Genomic DNA, 24,632 nt, shown 5'->3' with positions numbered 1-24,632 from the left:
GGTGGGTGAAGGAGGTCCTTATGTATCTTAGGTAGGGTGTATATAGTTGGTAAACGTGGATTCCTCTGATTGAGATAATCAAATTCCAAATTGCTTAGAAAGCCAGAGTCTAATGCCTCACTAGTGATGTGGTGTATTTCCTCCGCCAAATCCTTGGTGGGGTTAGACTTAAGTAAAGAATAGCTGACACCATCGTGAAGTTGTCTCATGATTTCAGACTTATATGTCGTAGTGTCCTGAACAACTATTGCCCCACCCTTGTCGGCAGACTTAATGACAATGTCCTTATTGTTCTTGAGACTCAGAAGGGCCGCTTTCTCAACTTTGCTAGTATTGGGTATCGTATGCTTATAGGCTGACAGTAGATTGTTGACATCACTTAGAACCATGCTCTCAAAGGCCAGAATTCTGTTACTCATTGTATGAGTGGGCGGTACGAACTTAGATGGAGGACGTAGTCCAGTGATAGATTTAGAGGGAGTATCATCGGAGTTCTTAAAGAAATATCTCAGACGGATCTTTCGAAAGAAACCATGGAGTTCGGTTTTCAGGTTGAAAGCATTAGGGTGGGCTGTAGGAACAAATGACAGCCCTTTGGAAAGAACCGATTGCTCCTCTGTATTCAAAGAGTATGTGGAAATATTGACTACTGGGTTGATATTAGAGTTCACCACCGATATACTTTGCGTCTCGTGGAGATCTCCCCGTGGTTCTCTGGTTGGAAACGGACCTGTTTCGGGATCGCCCCCCTGCCTCTGTCCCAGTTCGTGCTCCCTGGGTTCTGTTGGCCTCTCGATGGTCCTCTTGGCCAATTGCCCCGGCCCCGTGGTGGTCTCCATTGGCCTTCCCCTAAAAAAGGAAGATATCCTTGAGGGGGGTACCAATTATCCTTGTAGGTGTAGTCGTAGCCTTGGCCCGAGGCTTCCTGTTCGCTATCCGAGCTCACCGATGAGTTAGAGAAAGTGGTGTAGTTCCTTCTTCCCCTGAAGGCTCCTCTACCTCGCCCTACGAAACGGCCAGAATTATCTTGTTTATAATAATCCTCGTTGAGGTAAGGATAAGTGATCTTTTTGTCGTAGAATCTGATATCTTTGGAAAGTTTATCCAACTTTTTGTTCTGAGTTGTAGTCTCAAAGTCTTTTAAGGATTTGCCAAGATTTTCCAGGGCACTTTTTGCATTGATCAAAGTGGCATCACCCGCTATTTCCTGTTTTAGGGCAGCGATCTCTCTCGACAACACTTGAACCTGTTCTGCCGCTGTTTCCACCCCTAGTACCATCCAATGTCGTGAGGCATTATTGGCTATAAAACTAAAACCTTCTTTAAATTTAGGAATATCAACAAAGATTGCTGGTTCAATTTTAATCTGCAAACCAACAGGTATTATGTTAGCCTGAAGGTATTTGGTAAGTAAGTGACCGTGAAGTTTAGTACGAATTAACTTCTTTTCTAAACGTTCAAGTTTAGCAATTTTATCATTGAGTGTAAAGTCAATGTTAGGGGTGTCTGAAGAAAGGAATAGGTTCCTCGGATCTTGTAGCAGCTGGTTAATGTACTCCTCGGTATAGGAAAGGGTCTCACTCTCCACCATTTTAAGAAAGGGGAAGAGTCACATAAAATACCTCGCAGGTATGCACCTGCCCATGAGTACGTTATTACAAAGGGTAAACCCACAAATCACTGGGACCTGGGTAATAGAGCAGTATAAGGGAGAGGGTCCCAGGGTATACAAACTATTTGTTATAAAAAAGAGCTAGCACAAGATCAATCACAGAAAAAAAGCAAAAGAAATGCAAAGAAAACTTGCCAAAGTGTTATTTAATCACACTTTAGGAAGGTACACATTTACTAATAAATACAATAGACTTAGATCAAATAGTGCGGGGTGCCAAAGGAGGGAAAGAAGTGGATGGTGATTTGAGTGAGGAATGGGGGGTAAGTGACATATAAATTATAAACACGTCACAATTTAATTGCAAGGCAAAACAATTTCAAGCCAAAGTATCCAGGTCAAATTCATTGAAATGAATATCAGAATTATTTACAAAAACCATGTACAAGCAAAAGCACAGTGTCTATTACACTGTTGGCAGTACTGGCAAAGAAGTGTTGTCGACGTTTCGACCCCTGGACATAGGTAGGTAAGTCAGCTCCTTACTAACGGGGTCTTCTTCAGGACAGAGACAATGTGACAAGGGGAGTGGCACCTAAAAAACATATATATATAAATTAATGACAAAAATTCGAAATCCCAAACTGGATTGATTCAAGGGGACTCCAAATAGGACAAGTAACCATATTTACCCAAGACAGGGATGTACAGGTGATCAGTATCTTCTTGGCGTCAAATGACGCAAGGGCTGAAAAACTCCAGAGAGGGGGTAGAGTGAGTGACACCTAAAGGGAAATTATAAGGTGTCTGAGTGGAGATCCAAAAAAGCACATATAGGATTCAAAAGTTAATTCCACGAAGAGAACTTACTTAATTGTCAGTCTTGAAGGAATCGGGGAATGCAAAATCTCCCGAATCAGACGCCATGGTGCATACTCAAAAGGCGACAAAGGAATTAATCGCAGGAAAATCCAGTCTCTAAAGGTAAAAACAAAGGAGTAATATAACTAAAGTCTTAAAAAACCCTAGCCTAGGGGAAGTACAGCTAAAAGAGCAAAGAAACCACGCCATGTCATCAGACGACATTGCTTTACAAGGTATGCTATTAATCGGCCCCTAACGAAAAGGGGTTCAGCAGAAATGAATAAAGTTAACCTAAGGTATCTGGTCAGCAAATTGAATGGGTAAAAACAGGTAGGCTCAATCACAAAACCCACTGTGTGATGTTACACAAAGCCAGCGGAGGCTAGAAGGGATTAAAGCAATGACCAGCGTAAAACGAGAGGTAAATTGAATTACAAAATAGCCCGAACTAGCGAGCAGCCAGCAGCCGGACAAATGGAAAAAGTCTCGGTAACTGGGCATACAGTAGCAGGGGAGTGGGGGCGGGGGTTGTTGAGCCCTTACCGTAAGATGCGGCAACACCGACTCGCCTCGTAATTATTCAGAAGTCACAGAGAACTGCACCGTTTGTGCATCTAAATAGGCAGACGCGCCGCGTGACGCTAGACGCGGCGCAGACGCTAGATGCCTGCAGTCTGAGATGAATTAGAAGAAAGACAACCGGAGTTGCTTTCTCAAGGCAATTTCCGCTAAAGTCAAAAATACGGTAATACAGGGGATAACAAGGACACATAATTGCTGATTGGATGTTCATGTGCATATCAGTAATAAAATACAGATTAGCCCCAGAGGTGGACAGTGTCAAAGCGAAACAATCGGGCATATACAGACTAACAAGTCTGGGTCTGATTAAAGACAACATCATATCACAACATGCATTGGTAAACAAATACACAATTGATTGTTATGTCAGTAAATTAGACAGCAGTAACTGAACCTTGCCAGGGAGGGTACAAAAGTGAACATAAAATCGACAGATGTTTAACATAGTCAGTATAAATAGACACATAGGTTTTTTCTGGCCCCCGAACAATGTCATAGATAGTAAAAACGAGAAAGCCATGGTTCACCATAATAGACATTTGTAGGAAATTGAGGTAGTTGTCGAAAAACAACAGATATATACAAAAATCGATCATGGGCGAAATACACAAAGATGTACAGTGGGCGAGTACACAGACCTAAAGGGAAAACCTCTAAGAGGTCTAACCCAGCATCAGGGTGATTTGCAGAAGGCTAAGAGGCCCAGGAAAACGGGGTACCTAGGTGTTTAGAATAGCTAGCTGGACATTGCTAAGGTCCTGCTCATTCAGACCCAAGTTAATTGTATCAAAACGAATCATCCATTTGCACTCCCTGACCGTAAGTACAGAGGATATATCACCTCCCCTTGGCCCCAATCTGGTTTTTTCTAATACAATCCACTGCATTTGTTCTGGGCGGTGTCCCACCTGTTTGTAGTGTTCGACTAGAGGTGCCCCAATGACCTGACATCTTATTCTACTTTGGTGCTGTAATATTCTCACTTTAACCTTCTGTTGTGTCTGGCCAATGTACAGTTGGCCACACGGACAAAGAATCCCATAAATAACGTCAGTAGAGTTACAGTTGGTGTGGGAATCAAGTGTGACAACATGATGTTTGTATGCAAAAGTTTTAGCTTGAATCGTTGTCGGACAGGCCTTGCAGGATCCACATTTGAAATGGCCTATAATTGGTGGCAGGTTCCACAGTGACTGTATCGTTGGTTCCACTGGGTCTTCAAGAAAAGAATGAACAACATGATCTTTAATACTCATTCCTTTTTTGAAAGAATGCATGGGTAACGATGGTTGGCGAGGTTTGCTAGAAGCTTCGCCTCACATTGAATAGTATTAAAGCTAGAGGCTTTGGCAGCCCAAGCGGAAGTTCACCACAGAGTAGACGTACTGTTTTGGGGGTGACGGAACTTGGGTCCTGGCTGGCACTTCTTCCTCGGCTGTTGAAAGGGCTTCCCCAGCTGACGATGGAAAGAATGTTGCATAGCCAGTCGGTGAGGTGTTCCTAAGCATTTCTACTTTATTCTATCCTATCCTACTTGTATATGTATTGTTTACTCTCTGTTACCTGTACATATTGCATTTTATTCTAATTGTTTATTGTAGGTAATTGGCATTTGAGAATCTGCATTTACTGATATATTTGGCCTACTATTATTGTTTTCATTAATAAACTTATGTATGTTATATTCCATACATTTGGATTTGTTTTCTTGCCCTGCCATAAGGAAGTGCTGCGTAATTGCCTTGTCTTTTGGGGGTGCTGTGCAAAGTGTACTATTTAAAAGGTGCAGTGGTGAAAGGCACCTTAAGGGAGTGTTGCGTTTTACCTCTGTCTTAAGGGAGTGTTGGGGTATTGGGTGTGGCTTGATGGTGAGCAGCCACATTCATTACATGGCTGTAGCCTGATTTCTAAAGGGCTGATTGTACGATGCAACTAAGTTGTTCTGGGTTTGGCTTTGGGGATGGATGCTCTGTGGGGGCTATCCTGGTATTATTCCATTCTAATCATGGTATATTTTTAGGAGGCACCGCTTAGCCATGTGGCCCATTTTGTGGCAATAGTGGTATTCTATGAGGCCGGGATGTAACCAGCTTCCCTGACCTCAGCCGCGAGGACTGGGTGGGTATCCCCTGGGGTCCAGAGACAGAGCTCCTTTAACGACTGGTGCCATGTGGGGAGAGGGGAGAGGAGTTGGCCTAACCGCTAGGGAGGTCGACGTCGAATCTGGGGAACTGGGCTCGAGTCTCGGCAATGACGCTAAACATCCTGTGATTCTGGGCAGATCACTTAATCGCCCCCTGCCTAACAAAAATAAATAAATAAATGAATGTGTTCTCATGTAATGCAACTGGTGCTATGTAAAGCGCTCTGATACCAGATTCGGGTCAAGTTTGTGCTATATAAAACTCTATGAAATAAAAAATAAAAAGTGGATGTTTGTGGCCAACGGGCCCCCTCGATGGCGGTCTTTTTCAGCTTTTGTTGGACCAATTTGGGGGTGTCTCTCTGGGCCTGATCTTGCTTTTCCCTGCCCTTTTCCTGTCTTTTACGGTAATAGTGAAACATGTGGAACTGTATTTCTTGACAAGGTTTGGTGTCTAGCCCTATTAGGCCATCTAGTCCAGTCTGGATCTCAGTGGGCAGACCGTTCTTGAGGATGCTGTAGAAGAATGCAACTTGGGGACCCGTGTCAGTCCAGGGCTGTCCATGTCCCCATCTTTCTCTCATTGTATCTAGGAAATCAGTCACAGTCTCTCCAGACTTCATGCTCTCTGCCATCAGTCCTCCTACGTCTGGGCCATCAGGGACTATCTCCCTCAGGGCTGTCCAGATCGGTCCAGAGCTGTCCTTGTCCCCATCGTTCTCTCATTGTATCTAGGATATCAGTCACAGTCTCTCCAGGCTTCATGCTCTCTGCCATGAGTTCTCCTACATCTGGGCGGTCAGGGACTATCTTCCTCATGGCTGTCCAGATTTGGTGTCTGAATGAGTTAAATGCGACCCCATCACACTCGGTGTTGATCAGCGTGATTGTGGGGATGCAGGCTTGGGCAAACACTGTGCTGGTCTGCTCTCCGATTAGGCTGCTGAGCAGACTTTTGATGTCCCCCATAGGTAACTTTATAACCTGCTGTGTTTTTCTCAAAACATGAGATCCACTTTCCTGCTCTGTCCATCAATCGAGGCAGTTTGTTCCTGAACCCTTGTTGCAGCTCAGTTAGGCACAGGGAAATATCTCACAGAAAAGTCTGAAAGACAGTGCATAGCTGTGCTGATGCTAGATGGGATGCAGAGCAATAATGATGGAGAGCAACTGATATGATAGAGGGAACTAGGCAATATCTCACATTGACAAGTGAAGAACCCAAGAAAGGGAAGTAAAGGAAAGAAAGAAAAGAGAAGAAAAAGGAGAATAAGACAGAAAACCCAAAGAGTGCAGGCAAAGACAGTGGTAGTAATTCTAGCGATGATTTCCTAGATGCACTGTTATCAACACATCAACCTCCATATAATGTGACCCCAACTGCAGAAACAAATGTTGCAGTTACTGGTGGAAACTCTAGAATAACCACCACACCAGTAAATACTAGTCCGAATCTGGCGAGAGGGAGATCATGGATTAGTGCCCCTGTTAACTCCCCAAACGCAATTTCTGTCCTGGCCACTATTGGTCCCCGCAGTTCCTCTGTATAAACCTGAGCCGACAGGGGACATGATACATATTTTGGCATTCCCTCCTGGAGTAGATAGATCAGCTAATGTTCCTGTGGTTCCAGGAATGGGAGGAACTCCTTTGGACCCAATTCAGGTGAATGCTCCTTGTGTTGTCTCTACAACATCAACCATGAACCAGACAGGATGTACTCCTATAGGTGAGTCCACTCAAACATCATAAAATCTTGATATGTCTTTTTGGAAATTGCCTCAGAGTGTTATCAACAGAAGCCCCAGAGAAGGGATAGCGTCCAATACCTCTGTAGTGCAGAATGTTATTAATTCTAGAGAACTAAATGATCTGATTAGAATTGCCAATGGGACACTAAGAGAAAGTGAAGGTTCAGGATTAAGGAAGGAGAATAATTCAGATCCTGGTGAGTGAAAATGCAGTGGATGTGGTCAAACTAAAGCTAGAACTGGATTAGGTAATATTAGGAATCCTTGATCTTCCTCGATTAGATACTTACCAAGAGAACAAACTTGTATTCATGTCTAAAGACATCCCTAGATGTGATACATTGTATGAATTAGCTCAGAAATATGATGTAAATTTCAGTAGAACTAAATCATTGAAGAAAAGTTACAGTGTATTTTTTTTGATGAAATTGACATTTGCAGTATTAGTATTCCAGGAATGAAAATGCAAATTAAAAAAAACTAATTGGTAGCATCCAAAAATGAAGTGAGCTAGATAAATGGGAAGGCAGATGGGCGAAGAAGAAAGATCCAAAGGTACCAAAGGGAGAGCCACCTCCGCCTTCATTGGATGAGAGAATGCTTCAAATGTTCCATTGAGGGAAGTGCCTGGTGGAGGTTATGGCCAGGTACCTTGGAGTAGAAGTGATCCTGCACCATTCACTAATGATTTCCCAAAGTTGAGAGAAACTCCAGTGGAATGGTATACACAAGTTGAGAGATTTAAGAAGATTTCACAAGTCTCATGGGTTGATTTGAATACTCTCTTTGACATTGTGTTACCAAGTGATTTTGGCTATAGAATGGCAGGAGATGGAACCCCATAGAAACCCGGTAAGGTATTTCCCATCTCTGTTGGTGATGTAAAAGTATAAACAGGTGATTACCTTTTTGAAAAGGGAAAATACCAGCTAAAGAGATTGATTGGGTCAGGATTGACAGGATGACTCAAGACTCTTGAAACTAAAGACATGGGAAATTGTGTGTCTCAGTTTGTGACAGGATTGAGACCTGAGATTAGCTTGATGATTCATTAGCATTTGATTTGTTGATTGAATAAATCGGCAGATGAGATTCTAAGGTATGCAAAATATTGTAGTGATGAATTGGGAACGAAGCAGAAGTGGTTGAAGGAGAAATTGATGGTGGCACAGATGAAATCAGCACAAAGAGTCAACCATTTGTGGGGAATTTTGGTTCTATGCAAGGAGTGTAACTATCAACAGGAAACTCTTATGATGCAAGGTGTTAATGGGTTTCCGCAACAAGGTAGAGGTTGTGGTGTTCCAATTGATCCGAGTAATGGGATTGATGTGGCAACTTTGAAAAGATCGAATCCTTGTCACTATTGAAATAAGTTGGGGCATTGGAAGCTGGAATGTCGTCTTAATTCAAACAGTGTGACAAATGTGAATCAGGTTCAGAGTTCCGGGTTTGCACAGCCCCAGAATAATAACCCCATGCAGTCACAGAATGTACCAAGACTGAGATTGTAAAATACTAATGTGCCCCAAGCTCCAGTAATGCACCTTCTTGAATTTCCTTGAAACCTTACTTTAGAAACCATCCTTATTCTAAACTTAGAACCTCGATTAGATGACTCTAGAACTTATTCATGTTTAGGAGGGAATATCAGAGTTTCTTTTTTAAACATCAATTTATGTTTCTTGTTCTCTGTATTGTTGTGGCTGTAATTAATTCATACCTCATTCTTCTGAGACTGAACCTGTTGAGAGATTTCAGTTTATCAACTGTAATCCTGTATCTTTTTAATATTCTTTTGATATTCATAATATTCATATACATTGGTTTGATTATAAATTTGAAATAAACCTCTTAACTTCAATCGTTGATTCCAAGTCCTTATTTTGGGGCCAAATAGGCTTCACATAAGTTGAATTGTTTTCTTATTGTTAACACCCTTTTCGTCTCAGTCAACTTATAAGATGAGAGATTGTAAATCACGCTCCTGCACCCTCTCATATGTCAAGTGAGTATGGGTGAATCATAAACCAGTAAAAAATGTTGTGATCTAGATTGATACAAACTGGGCCAATTGCTATTAAATCTTGACTGAACTTGTGCAAAAAACAAATGCTGAATGTAGAAACGTACCCAAAGTCCATCTACATATTCACTATTGAATAAGCTGTATTGTGAAATATGACACTGGCACTAGAGCAACACACACACTGTCCTGGAAATGACCATGTGTTCAGAAAATAGGAGGCAGCCATCCAACTGACACAGTGAGTCCTTTTCTCATGTGAGAATAAATGCTTTTTGTAAGGACCGCACCAACGGATTAGGAGGAGGAATCACCATCGTCCACAGGAACACTCTCAAAATCTCGACATACCCCAATGACACCCTCAGCACCGCCGAACACCTGCACTTTCAGATCCACACCGATCCCAACACCACCCTCAGAGAAACCCTCGTTTACAGGCCCCCCAGACCCCGACCACAGTTCAGCGACTCCATCGCCGACTTTGTCAGCACACACGCCCTCGCCTCCACGGACTACATCCTCCTCGGGAACCTGAACTTCCACCTCGAGAACAACAACGACTCCAACTCTTCTGCCCTGATCGACAACCTCGCCAACCTCGGACTCAGACAACTCGTAACAACACCCACCCACTCCGCCGGCCACACGCTGGACCCCATCTTCTCAGCAAGCTCCCACGTATTCTTCAACCACACCACCAAACTCCACTGGACCGACCACCGTTGCATTTCACTTCACCTTCCGGAAACCCACCACACACCACCGCACCCAACAGATGCCTCGCCGCTGCTGGAGCAAAGTCACTGAAGAACAGCTAACCACCTCCCTCACCCAAAGCCCTCCCACAGACCCGACCGACCCGACGCCGCAGCCCACAACCTCAGACAGTGGATCGACGACTCCGCCAACACCTTTGCCCCGCTCAAGAAACCCTACAACAGCCACACCAGAAAGAAAGCTAGCTGGTTCTCCGAAGACCTCCAGGCCTCCAAGCAAACCTGCCGAAAGCTAGAGAAGAACTGGATCCGTGAACGAACACCGGAAAGCTACGCAGCCCACAAGAATGCCACCCGCAGACACCACCACCTCATCAGATCCGCCAAAAGGACCTCCTTCAAAGACCGCCTAGACAACAACGCACACAATAGCAAAGAGCTCTTCAACATCGTGAAGGGACTCTCCAACCCCAGCTCCAACACCAACAACATTCCACCCTCACAAGACTTGTGCGACCACCTTCTTCCACCGCAAGATCGCAGACATCCACAACAGCTTCCACACCGCGACCGCCCCGGCAACCACTGAGACCTCCACCCCCACGACCACCACCCGCACCAACCGCCTGATCTCCTGGACCCACATCAACGACGAGGACACCATCAAGATCATGAACTCCGTCCACTCCCGGTCCCCGTCAGACCCATGCCCTCACCACATCTTCAACAAAGCCAGCACCACCATTGCAACCCATCTTCGGAAAACCATGAACATCTCCTTCGAGACAGATACCTTCCCGGAGAGCTGAAAGCACGCCGAGATTAACGCCTTACTCAAGAAACCCAAGGCGGACCCCAAGGACCGCAAGAACTTCCGACCCATCTCCCTGATTCCGTTCCCGGCGAAGGTTACCGAGAATGCCGTCAAGAAACAACTGACGAGATTCCTCGAGGAGAAGAGCATCCTGGACCCGTCCCAGTCCGGGTTCCGCAGCAAACCACAGCACCGAAACTGCCCTCATCGCTGCCACCGACGACATCAGGACCCTGCTAGACAACGTAGAAACCGCGGCCCTCATCCTCCTGGACCTGTCAGCCGCCTTCGACGCGGTCTGCCACTGCACACTACGAACACGCCTCCATGACGCCGGGATCCAAGAGAAGGCCCTGGACTGGACCACCTCCTTCCTCTCCGGCAGAACACAGAGCGTCCGCCTCCCCCCCTTCCGCTCCAAAGCCACAGAGATCATTTGCGGCGTACCCCAGGGCTCATCCCTCAGCCCAACGCTGTTCAACATCTACATGGCACCGCTCGCCCACGTCGCTCGACTGCACGACCTCAACATCATCTCTTACGCCGATGACACCCAGCTGATCCTCTCCCTCACCAAAGACCCCCACACCGCCAAAACCAACCTCCATGAGGGAATGAAGGCCGTCGCCGACTGGATGAGAAACAACTGACTGAAGCTGAACTCGGACAAGACGGAGGTCCTCATCCTCGGATCCACCCCCTCGGCCTGGGACGACTCGTGGTGGCCGACCGCACTAGGAACAGCTCCAACACCCACCGACCACGCACGCAACCTAGGGGTCATCCTCGACTCCTCCCTCTCCATGACGAAGCAGGTCAACGCCCTCTCCTCCTCCTGCTTCAACACCCTCCGCATGCTCTGCAGCATCTACAAGTGGATCGCCACCGAAACAAGAAGGACGGTGTCCCAGGCCCTCGTCAGCAGCAGACTGGACTACGGAAATGCCCTCTACGCAGGAGCCTCGGCCAAACTCCTGAAAAGGCTCCAACGCATCCAGAACGCCTTTGCACGCCTGATCCTCAACATCCCTCGCCGAAGCCACATTACACCCCACCTGAGAGACCTGCACTGGCTCCCCGTCAACAAGAGGATAACCTTCAAGCTCCTCACCCACGCACACAAGGCACTCCACAACACTGACCAGCATACCTCAACAGCCGACTCAGCTTCTACACCCCCGCCCGCCAGCTCTGCTCCGCCGACCACGCCCTCGCCACTATCCCCGGCATCCGAAGAGTGACCGCCGGTGGCAGATCATTCTCCCACCTTGCCGCCAAGACATGGAACACCCTCCCCATCCGCCTACAGCAGACCCAAGACCTACTGACCTTCAGAAGACTCCTCTAGACCTGGCTCTTCGAACAGTAGCAGCATTCCCCCACCCCTTAGCGCCTTAAGACCCTCACGCATATGTAGTGCGCTTTACAAATGCTTTGATTGATTGATTGATTGATTGATTGAACAGTGAACCAGCATACTTTTGTTAGGCATAACAGGCAATAGTCAGCAAGGGACCCCAGGCTGGATCAACTGACACTGGACTCATAACACAACACTAGTGTTCCACCAGAGAACAAACACACATCCAATGGAAATATTCAGTTACCTCATAGCAATGCCTAATATTAACATAATATTATAAATGAGAGCTAGAGAATAATACAGGACCCTCGGATCCGACAATGCCACCACTGTCTAGTAGCTACACCCAGTTGATGCCTGCCTCCTGCAATGAGTGTTGCCTCATCAGATTAAAAAAAATGAAGAATGCTGTAAGAAACTGGATTATTATTTGGGGGTGACTGCCTACCTCAAGAAATAATCACAACCCTTGCCAGGGTGAACCCTCAAATTCACTACATTAACCTAAGCTCAACCTGCCGGTAGCTATGGCACAGAGCAGAGTTGCTTAACTTAGGGCAATTTGTAAAACATATAGTACCAAAACAATAATGAAGTAAAAATGCAAAATGATAAAATAGCCAACCCGAATTAAACACATAGGGGCATATTCTCACAAACTTGTGATAACTACCGCAAAATTAGTTTCACGCAACTCTTCACATCGCAGTCTATCGCTGGAAAATAACGCTGTGTTAACGTGGTATTCCCAACATGGCGGTACCATGCGATAGTCTCACGATAACGCGTCAAATAAACGCGTTAAAATCAACGCGACGCCGCAAAAACACGAAACACAAATGCGAAAATAGTAGCGATGAAGCCAATCGTGATACAAAAATCAGCAAAAACCAGCCACAGGCCAGCAATTCCCACGCGTCATGCGGAAAAATGCACCATAAAAGTAGAAACAAACATACAAACAAAAGCCAAACAACAGAGAAGCACAATGGAGGTAGTTGGAGCAATTACAGAGGACAACCAGAACCCCACAAGCCCCCCGGAGGACCAGCCTGGGACCTTGGGGTCAGGGGAGGGCAAGGACAAGAAAAAGAGGAAGACGAGGTTCAGTCCGCAGGAAGACAGGATCCTGATAACACCATCAACTACTGTTTGTCACCTCCACTGTGTCACTGGAAACTAAAAATGGAATATGGCAGACCATCGTGGACAAGGTGAATGCAGTCGGAGTGCTGAAGAGGACAATGGAAGAGGTCAAGAGGCGCTGGAATTATGTAAAGCGCAAAACCAAGCAGAAACTCGCAAACAACTGGAAGGCAGCAATGCAGACTGGAGGTAGGAGTCCAGCGCCACAGGAGGAGCTGAACGAGATTGAGGAAATGGTGTCTACAGTCATCAGTGGGGAGACGGTGGCAGGAGTTGGGGGCCCGGACACTGCTCAACATGACCGGACACAACAGCAACAGGGTGAGTAACGACCAGGGACTGGGGGGATGGGGGGAGATAGGCACAATGGAACACATGCACAATTAGGCATAACATATCTGCGGACAAACCATGCCCCAGACCCCCAACTCCCACCTAGAGACCAATGAACCCAAGTATGCAACATCTCAGCACTGTATAAGCACAGAAAACAGAGGCACACCGCATGTAAGGGATGAGGGACAGATAATTCAGAGCTGCAGGGGCGACTCCCCCAAAATACGGCACACACACATTAGATGCAGAGCACATCAACATTGACAACAATGTGGCACAAACCGCAACAGTCCACAACAAAACAGAGGATACAACTGGTGCCGCATGTGCATAGAAACTGGCCAATCACATCTGGCATTGCAGGGAAATGTGAGTTGACAATGTACAAGTACAAACACTCATCTGTGATGTTGTCGGAATGTCCACTGTCCCGTATCAAATAGGCAGCTCCCCCCAAACAGACACAATGTACACTGTCATGCAGTCTGAATGTAAACATGTACAATGCGTCAACATACATGTGAACACAATGTTAAACCGCATCTCCCCTTCACATTGCAGGGGCAAATACAACTCCTCCTGCAGAGCAGGCCGAACCTCTCTTCTCTGATGACGAAGAGGACCACCACACCTTCGACCCCCCATGCCTTCCAACAGCTCGTGAAGAGCCTCTGCAGCCCACTTCCAGGAGCAGGGCAGCCCAGCTGCTACGAGGAGAACCCACCCCCTGCACAGAACACACAGCAGGCAGCACCCACCACCACAGCTGCCTCCCAGGACCCCCACGACGAACACATGGCCTTCCATCGCCGTGTGTTGGGGTGCCAGGAGAAGCTGGCTGAACAGGTGCAGGTGGGGTTCGACTGCATGGCACCCAAACTAGACGCCATACGTGGGTGTCATCACTCACAGTCCCTAACGGACAACCACAGTCCGCTCCACGCTCTCCAACAAACCATGGCTGACATCGCTAGAGTCCTGACTCTGCGACAAGAACAATTGTCTAGTCAGAGTGCCTCCAGCGAGCTTGCCCGGGAGTTGGGACACATGCGGAGGATCATGGAGAACATGGAGCAGTCGCAGGCGGAAAGAGCGGCTGCCACGGCTGCACACCAGCAAGAGGTAGCTGGGTCCCTCAATGCCCTAAAGATCCTCCTCATGGCATTTCTGCCACAAGTCCTGGCACGGATGCATGCTGCTGCTACCACCCCATCCACATCTCCGGACCCTGATGTGTCAGTGCCACACAGTGTGGCAGACATTCCACCTCCGGCCCCTAAGGTGTCACTGCCACACAGTGCTGGAGACATAACACCGCCACCCACATGTGAGGCACATGCAACAGCAGAGGACGAAGATGCGGATGAATCTGCCTTCGTGGTCAGAAGGACGCAGTAGCATTCATCTCCGCCATGTGGCCTGTTTCTGCTTGGTTCTGCCCTCTGCATCATCACCTTCCACTGTCCCCCGATGCACTCTGCGACACTCACCTTGGACCTCGACATGGACTGCCATATTCTGTTTGGTCAGCAATGACACAGCTATCAGACTGCGGACTGAACTCCTCCTCTTCTGATGTACTTGTAATTCACTGAAGGACTCTGGCTGGCCCTTCACAGTGGGGTTTGCATGGCCCTGTACTGCTCCAGCTGCAACACTCCACTGAATGAGCAATACACGTTCATATTCACATAGATGTGTCATGTCTATGATCTTTCAAGTGTGGAAGTATGGATGAATGTAGGGTCAGTGATTACCCCTTACGTCCATGTTGCTCATGTTGTGGGACTTAGGTCACAGGGTGACACATTGCCGATTGCGGTCCGGGTGGCATACGCATTAGTTACCTCCTTGTCCAGACCAGGACGGAACCACGCCCAGAGCCCCGGGGTCATTGTTCACACCCTTACGCTGGACTGGCATATGCCAGGACAGCCCACTCCGCTTACACTCACAGGGGGGGACCACAGCGCTACATGTTCCAGGTCTTACCTGTTGGGATCTGCTGCTCACAGGTCTAGTTGTCAGCATGCCACAGCCACTCCCTCCCGGCTGGTTTACACCCACACCACACCCATCCAGAAAAGGCATCACAGGACTTGTGACCCTGCCAATAAGAAGGGCCTGGCGCACATGCTGGACGCCATTTCCACTCTCTAACTGGGTGTCTCCGTGTGGTTATCACTTATGCATGAGGGCCTAGGGCCCTGCCACCTCACATTGCCAGTGCCGGGAGTGACATGATGGCGTCCGCACCACAGGACTCAATCATAAAGGGTCCATGGCTAGCGGTGCCCAGACTTGGTGGCACCGGATACACTGCGGCAGGCACACCCCCACGGGACGGTGTCTTGCGGTGCACTGAGGTAGGGGCACCTAAAGTGCTGAGCGGGTGTGCAGCCTGCGATGATGCGCCGTCCTGGCGGTCCGGACTTATAAGGATTAGTGTGAGCCCTGCTGGACCGTAGTGTAGGCCTGAGCCAGCGGGCAGTGCAGGCCACCCGCCACGTGGCATTGCCTCGCGGTTCACAGAGTTAGTGGCACCTCAAGAGCTGAGCAGTTGTGCAGTCTGCGATGATGCTGTGTGCACTGATATGGTCTCTGCCATTGCAAAATCAAGACCCAGAATCAAGTGAGTGACCTGGTGGCCCGCGGTGCGGGGCTGCCGGACGTGGAGGGTGCCATGGTCGCGGGCCCTGGACTTGGAGCTCCCACCAGCACGTAGTGGGCCCTCTTGGAGACACGCCGGTGGCGGAAGGTGAGCAGTGAGGCCTGGTTGCGCAGGGGCGGGCAATCACTGCTGGGCGGCGGGAGGGGCTGGGGTGTAGCAGCCTGTGTGCGCAGGGGCGGGCAAGCGATGATGGCGTGTGCAACTGTATGGACTCTGACATTCATGTCTCTGGAAACTGTTTCAGATAAGGGACCAGGGGGACTGCAGTGTATACCGGCACGTGGTTGGAGACACTCCGGTGGCAGCAGGTGAGCAGTGAGGCCTGGGTCTGCAGTGTCGGCACTCTCTCCCACTCTCTTTCTCTCTCCCTCTCTCCCTCTCTCTTTCTCACTCCCTCTCTCACTATCTCTCTCTCTCTTTTTCTCTCCCTCTCTCACTCTCTCACTCACTCTCTCTTTCTCTCTCTCCCTCTCTTTCTCTCCTTATCTCTATCTTTCTCTCTCTTTCGCTCTCTCTCTCTGTACTTTGATGAGCGCATGACACACCTACTTATCTGGATTTCTGTCTTGCAGGCTGTGACTTACAGAATGTCCTGAGAAAACCCGCCATGACTCTTCATAATTGTTGTTTTGGGTTTATTCTGTAATAAACAGATTATTTGGATATTATGAGATGAATGTATGATTTCCCTTTTTCTGACCACACATGTATGTTAGGTGTTGTGATTGTGCGACTTCAGGAGAATTGTTTGGTTCATGATTTCGTAGAGTTGATGTGCAATATCTTTGTCCAAAAGGGGGGCCCGGGGTAGGGTCCTGGGGGTGGTGTTGTTGCCCTACTGGGGCCCTGGGCTGCAAGATCAGTTACTCCAGGGCATCTGTTGTTCTTCATGTGTGGCTATGGGCTGTGCTTCCTTGTCTGGTGCCGGTTGTCGTCCGACTTTACACCAGGTAAGAGCAGGTGTTAAAATCCTGCTGCTAACACGCCTCATCGCATGTTTTGTGATCTTATTGCCGATTTGGCTGGTCGTTGAGAATGTTGTGGAGTGGTGTTGTCGCGGCTTTTTGCACGGGAACACCTACTCTTCATATCATTAGCGTTAGTTGCTGGGGTAATCTGTGGCGATGTTTTTTGCAACTGCTATCGCAGGTAAACTGGTGATGTGGGCTGTTAGCACCAGCTTGTGTATGGGGCGATACATTTATTGCGACTTTGGCTGCGATAAAGTGCCATTAACTCGGCGATAGATCCTTGAGAATATGCCCCATAGAGTAAAATTTTATAAAACATAATGTTACCAACCAAAAGGACCCAATCAAATAAGGAGAACCAGAGATATGAATTTTTAAAATTTAAATAGGTATAGCTCCAAGAATCACAAAGTGCCAATGATAGCCAATGGCTGCAGTAGACTGGGACCTAGAATAATTTGATGCTTACCCCTAGAGCGCAGGTCGGCTACACTAATCCGGTCCATCCTGGTAAAATATGTTTTCTTTTGACTTTATTCCTTTAAAACTCAATCCACCACAAGAATACACTTCTAAAGCCCCACAGGACCTCGGGGGAGGCACTTAGAGACTCACAGAGTGTCAGACAGAAGCCAACAGTAGGACTGAGCCCTGGTCCAGATGCAACTAGTGAGCTTGGTACGTGTAGGAAAAGGGTTCTTATAGCTTGTTGTGTCCATGTAGCTTTAACAGGAGCTCAGCCTTATGAGCTTTGAAGAACACTTCTTTGTCCTGGGTACAAGAGAGAGCAAACCCAGTCCCTCGTGGCTCTTCTGCGGTCACAGACAGCAGATCCAGTCTTCTTCTCATCTTTCTCAGGAGAGTTTGCTACTGTCTCTCCCTTGTGCATGGGTTTTTAAGTGGGGGTTGAAAGTTCTAGATGTCAGGGACCCCTGGCCAACCTGAGGATGCATGATCATCCTTCCATCCCTGTCCACCCTTCTGCACAGCATTCTGGGACAATCGATCAGGGTGTCTTCAGTTTTTCTCAGAACAAAGATCCTCAGAGGGCATCAGGTCCGTCCCTAGCTGACATCGCTGCCGGAGCCTTTCTCACCAAACTAAAAAGATGAGCCCCTTGTCACAGAAGTCTAGCCCTCCTCCTTTGTTCAGTGTGACAAGCTAATTCACAGATGCAATTACTCCTCCCCATCTCTTTCTTACCAAAGAACTAAGGCAATCACTGATAATTTCTCCTTTTGTGTGGGGAGGCTTTTGTTCTGTCTGCTGGGGAGCAGAGTAATTAACTTGGGCTGTAGGGAAGGCAAAGGCCTGAGAAATGTGAACAATCCTGAAGTCCCATAAAAAGTGGATGTAATGTGTTAGGAACTGCAAATTCAAACTTTGCGTGCATGCTTTACTTATGATTGACACCTTGCTGGACTGTGCAGGCCTAGATGGAGTGGAACTGCTCTTTAGGACAGATTTCTTCTATGTGTGAAAGCAGTACGGATTTTCTAGTAAGTCCTACAGCCCTATTCAATGATTTTCCACCTATATTATAAGGTCTACACCAGGTCAGTGCCACTGCTTGTAAAGTGTCTTTTGCACAGCTACCTGTGTGTAACTACCAGGCTGTACATGTGGTAGCCTAAAGCACAGCTTGCAGCCTACTCATGCGTGTTCAAGTGTACCCAGCACAGTACCTCCTACCCTAGAGATGCAACAGCAGCCCACTCTTAAAAGTGGACACTGGCGATAAAGACGCTAAGTCTTAGTATTGTGAATTTACAGTGAGTGAGGCTCACCCACAGTACAGTTCCAAAAATCAGGGTAGATGAAAGCAAAAAATCGTGGTGGACTAAATAGGCGTAGTCAGTTTTCGACAGGTGCCATCAGAAAACCTGTTCTCCACACAAGAACTATTTATATGGCTGACCAACCCCACACTCAGTGACAACGCTTGTCTCCTGCACTGCACTCTTCCAGCCCCAAAACTAGACTGAGATGCCTGGAAGGAGATTATCTGAGATGGGTCATCTTCTGTCACCTTGTCATCCATGCCACTGACACAGATCCTGGCCAAAAGAGTAGATCTGTTGTGCCAGTAAACTGTCCTCAGCTTACACAATACTGACATTTTGAACCACACCTCCCTGCTGCTGTATTCCTTCACTCACTTCTCCCTGATGAGAGCGAGCACATGGCATGACTGTTTTTAACTCCCTTGATTAGGAAGAGGATTGATGCTTGCACCAGGGCAGTCCATCCAATAATGCAAAGGCAATCAAGTACCAAGACGATACCCCACGTTCAAGCACCAAGAATATAGAAGAGGAAGGCGGGACTAGCTGATCCACACTGACCAACCTGATGCGCTCTCTTACATAGAAGAGAAGAACACTGCCATGGCCTTTGATCAGCCTTGATCATGCCTAAAGACTACCACCACTGACTGTGAGTGCATTGATTAAAGAAGAAAGAGTGGGAGAAGAGTACTGAGATGGGGGACAGCAAAGCCCCTTCATTTTAGAGATTTAATATGCAGTGAATGAGAAGACATCAGAGAATTGATAGACACGAGACAGCATGTGATGGGATGGGGAAGGACTGGGGCATGTGGCAATGTCATAACAGGACATAGTATCAAGTGAATTTCAAACACATATGTGTCAAATGCATACATTCACTAAACTTTCTAAGTAAAGCAGATAAAATGGTATTTGTTTTTAAACAAACTTTTTTGTTTATCATCACATATCAATATTGATTCAGTAATTAACCAACATATTATCAAAACATTGATGTAGAGCAAATTTGGCTTTTTCACTGTAGGGGGGTCATCATAATTAGGGCTCCCGATTTTATGGTATTTATTTTTTTAACATTTCCCTCTGTATTTATCCATATTTATTTTTTGCCCATCTTTTTGGTATTTATCCATATTTATTTTGTGTTTTGAGAATAAATGGAGCTGTACAATGGTATATTTCCACATTTATTTAACTGTTGAACGTGCACTCAGACATGGATGCTTGTCACGATTTAGCAAATTAAGCAGCCATGTATAACAACACACTACACTCACAGGTACACATTAGCATTGTACTACAAATATATGTTAACATATGCATGTATTTAAGGAAATCTCAACCTGTTTTTTAACTCTCCATGCTGTCTATCTGCTCAGCTGTTGCCTGGAATTCATGAAAGAGAGCATGGAGAGTCTCTCACAACAAACACTATTTTCATTATTTTTCCGCTTTTATAAAGGAATACAGACAGGAAACACATTGTTTTCTGTCTGTATTTATCTGTAAAAATCTGTAAAAAGGGAAAACCAAAAGCCTTGGTCATAATCACAAGTAGTCCACACCGAATCTATTTCTTTGTTGTATTAGCATGAGACAGTAGAACGTGAACTGTATTAACGTGAATTGTGATGTATTAGGGCCTTTTTAGTGCAAACGTGAGTGAAGAGATTAATGTTGAGATTATATGTGATTAGCCGAAAACATTAACCTGTAGAATTCGTACATGCTGCTGACAATTATTCACGTATTTGATGTGCTTATGTAACGCGTTAATTCAGAAGTGCTCAGTATATAGTGCTCACTTATATATATGTATTTCCATAAGGCCTGTGTGCTATTTCTTATGTTGGCCGATTTCTGTAGGCCTGAAATGCATTTTCCCTGGAAGCTCTCGCATTAGATTTAATAGTTTAATTTCATGTGTATATTGGATTTGGTCTTTCTCACGTTTCTGTGGCAGGTGGAAGAATCATCATTGTTACTTAGAATAATGTCTTTTTTTAGGAGTTAGACTTAGGGAGAAGAGGATACATTGAGCGTTGATACTGAAAATGGGAACTCATCGAACCATCGAACCAAGGTCATCTCACCAAAGCTTGGGAGCATCGCTGCCAAATGGAAAGTTACCTATGAGGAGGTGGTCTGACTGGATGGGGCAATTTGCAAAGCACCCTGGGATGCTACCGGTGGTATTGATGTATCGTAACTAGGGAAAGTGTCCCGGGACTTCTGCCTTGCCTTGAGAGAGAGAGAGCATCCGAGAATGAGCTCTGTATCTTTATACTACTTGATCCAACTGACTTGAAGAGACTTCTTAGGAAGTCTTCATGAGCTGACACCTTAACTGATCTTGCCTTGGGAAATGCTATGTAGGGATGTCATGTTCGTGTTAGTGTAGGGACAGATTAATGCTTTATACCCACAAACTTCCAATGAAGGGAAATCTAGATGCCTGCTCGATAATCTTTTGTATCCTGATCCTCAAACTAATTATTATATGGATGTTGCACTGCCTTAAATTCATCCTTAGATTTTCCTTTGTATTAAACTAACTAAACTTATTTGGGAGTCTGTGATTTTTAAGAGTGATATCAAATTGGAATTGAAATGATTGACATGCTAATGATTTCTCTCCCCTCCACGCTTTCATGTTTATAAAAAGAACCATCGACCTGGGATTCCAGAGCAGATCTAGAACAGGGAACCCGGCTCCTTTAGTTGGTAGCAGTGTAGGATGGTTACCACGTGAAGCGGGGGAAGAGTCCAGGAAAATCTAGAAAAGACCTAGACCCCAAGAACCCCAAGATAGAGCCCAATGATTGAAGACGGACAGCGACGGACCTTGGCAGAGACTGATGGAGTTTGATGGTGGGGCGAGAACAGCGACGAACACAGGAGTGAGTTTTAATAGAGATGCGCTGTGTATTAGATTGCGAGAGCAAGATGATTGTATGATGTCTGGCGGAGTTTGTGTGAATGTCGAATGAATGTGGTTTCGGGCCGGATTTGGTCCAGGGATTAAGATTTGAGTTTCAGGTCCCGAACTGGCCTAAGATCCCGGGATATATTAAAGGATGTAAAAAACACCGGGTTATTTTGATTGTCTGACCGCAGTTTTGAGGAGTTTTCATGAGACGTCATCGGCAGTTCCATCTAAGACAGGGAACTTTGTGTGAATGAGACATGTGGGAATTGTGTGGTAATCCTTGTGTACTTGGGTGGACTATATTGATTCAGGTGACTAGTGCAGGTCGAAGGTCTTTGTATGTAGATGTTCTTGCGTGATTGAATTCTATCGATCTTGTAGAAGACAGACTATTATGGAGTTGTGATTGCGTGAGTGAACATGGATGGAGAAATTGTGAAGGAGGGTAAACCGCTGCGAGGAGGAAAAAGGTGAAGTCAGAGGGTGCCGCGCTGCGATAGGTCGTTGGTGTAACACCATGCTGGGATTGGATGGTAGTCATCAGGAAGTTGTAATTGAGAAAAATCCTGTCTATCGAGGGGAAATTTTGATTTAATCATGCAATGTTTTAGGGTGTTACGAGATCTGTTCAGGGGAGGTCAGGGAGTTGTTACTTGAGTGGGTGAGGAAGCACCACCCGAGGATACTCCAGCACACTATATGGCAACAAACATAGGACTCCATACTATAGTTTGACTTCAAAATTGGCACAAAATTACTGAAAAAGAGAGGGATTTGGCATATGCACGTTATGGCTCATTTTGATTGGAGGTGTTGTATCAGTTGTGAGGATAGTGATGTCTTTGGTGCGGCATCTGCTCAGACCAACACAGTCTGAGGCATTAAATACATGGATGTGAGCAGCACATGCGAAGAATAGGGAGAGATTCCATGGACAAATGAAAAAGGTAATGAAGGCCTATCAGGGTGCACAGTGGGACACACAACATAAGATATGGAGAGTAGACACCATTGAGGGAGATAGGCTGTACCTGAGTTGGTGAGAGAGGGAAATAATCAGGATAGGAATGGGGGAGAAAATGGAAATGATGGGAGTGATATGGATGACAGCTTGTTAGACCGATTATTGTCAGAGCCTCCTCCACCTTACAATCCTCATTCAGAGGAAGGAAGGCGAGAACTGGAATATGCAGGGAAAGAATGTCAACACCTAAGACAGACCCTAGTGCAGGGGTAGTAGGAAGGATTTCAACTGGAGTAGAAGAAACAGGGATACCTGCTTTAGGAAGTGCAGAGTCAAGTGGAGTCAATGCTGCTTTATGGTTACCAGAAGCCCTTACGGTACCGGTCACCATCGAACAAGTAGACTTAGTGTATGACCCGAACTTAGTGGGAAACTCTAGTCAGCAACAATCAGGGTTTGTCTAAAAGAATCGGCTTAGGAGGGAACAAGACCAAGAACGGAAACAGTTCGTCTCTGGTGCCTGTGGAATCTAATACTCCTTTGCTGGCAACTGCAGATCCTTCGAGAATATGCATTGGGTCTAGTACCATACAATCTGTATCCTTAGCGAACTCAAATTCAGATTTCAGGATGCGGGAGGCTCCAGTTAGGGGACCCCTGAGAAGAACACCAGAGGCAAGTGCAGGTCAGGGATCTCTGGAAACCAGCATGTCCTAGAGAACTCAGATTTAGAAAATTGGCTGAAGAATCGGAATAGTGATAGAGAAGGACAGAATAGTACATCGAGACAGTGCATGATCAAGGCTGCGGTAAAGTAAAAATTGTTGGATGTGGTGATGTTGAAGACTGAGGTGGACGAAATAATCAGTGAAAGCTTGCCTTTGGAGAGGATAGAGACCTTATGAGCAAGACGAGCTATTGTTTGTGGCGAAGGACGTCACCCGTAAGGCGAGACTAGCAACATGAGAAATTGACGGAATTTGATCAAAAATATGACTTAGGTCTGTCTAAAACAAAGATGCTACAGTGAAACCATAGGTTGAACCACAGTGATCAGGTACTGGAAGAGAAAAGAGTAACAGGCTTGAAACCACACATTCGAGAGCTGATCATAGGGATACGCTCATGGAGTATGCTTGACAAATGGGAGGAAAGATGGTCAAAGAAAAAGAGGATTAAGATGGTGATGGGGGAAAGGCCGCCTCCGGGAGGGGGAACAGCGGGATTTGAGGTGTAGCCATTGCGACAAGTGTTTAGTGAAGGGTATATCATTGTCCCTTGGACCAGGGGTGATTTAGGCACGTTCACAAATGATTTTCTTTGGCTGAGGGAGAAGCCTGCTGAATAGTAGGCCTGGGCGGTAAATTCCGTTCCGCTCGCGGAATTTGTGGACTTTGGGTAATTTCGCGTTTCGCGGAATTGCCCAAGATTCTGCGTTCCGCGGAATTTTTTTACTTGTTTGCGTTCTCAAAATGCGTGTTTGCGAGATAATTCTTCCCGAGCATGCAAACAGCAATCGCAAGCAGGAAAAAAGCAACACGAACAAGCAATTCCACGTGTTCGCAGAATTTCTGCATGTTCGCGAGGATTTTTTACCGTTTCGCGGAGCTTTGCGTAGCGCGACTACGCAAATTCCGCCCACCCCTACGTCAATAGTACAAGCAAGTTGATAGTTTTGTAAAGATCTCGAAGGTGTTGTGGATAGACTTGAACACGTTGTTTGACATTGTGGTTCCCAGTGATTTATGGTCTGCATGTAAAATTGCTATTGATTGGCAGTCTGCGGAACTAGACAGAGATCCTTTAACCCACGGTCCTTCACCTTTGGTTATGAAAAAGTTTGAACAAGTGATTACATGGTTGCAGTCCAAAAATAACCCCACAAGATATCGATAAGGTTAAAATAGATTGAAAAACAAACACAGGAACCTAAAGAATCAGTAGATGCTTA

The sequence above is a fragment of the Triturus cristatus genome, chromosome 4_1 (assembly GCF_964204655.1).
Source record: "Triturus cristatus chromosome 4_1, aTriCri1.1, whole genome shotgun sequence".
Lineage (NCBI taxonomy): Eukaryota > Metazoa > Chordata > Amphibia > Caudata > Salamandridae > Triturus > Triturus cristatus.
Note: the sequence above shows the minus strand (reverse complement) of the source record.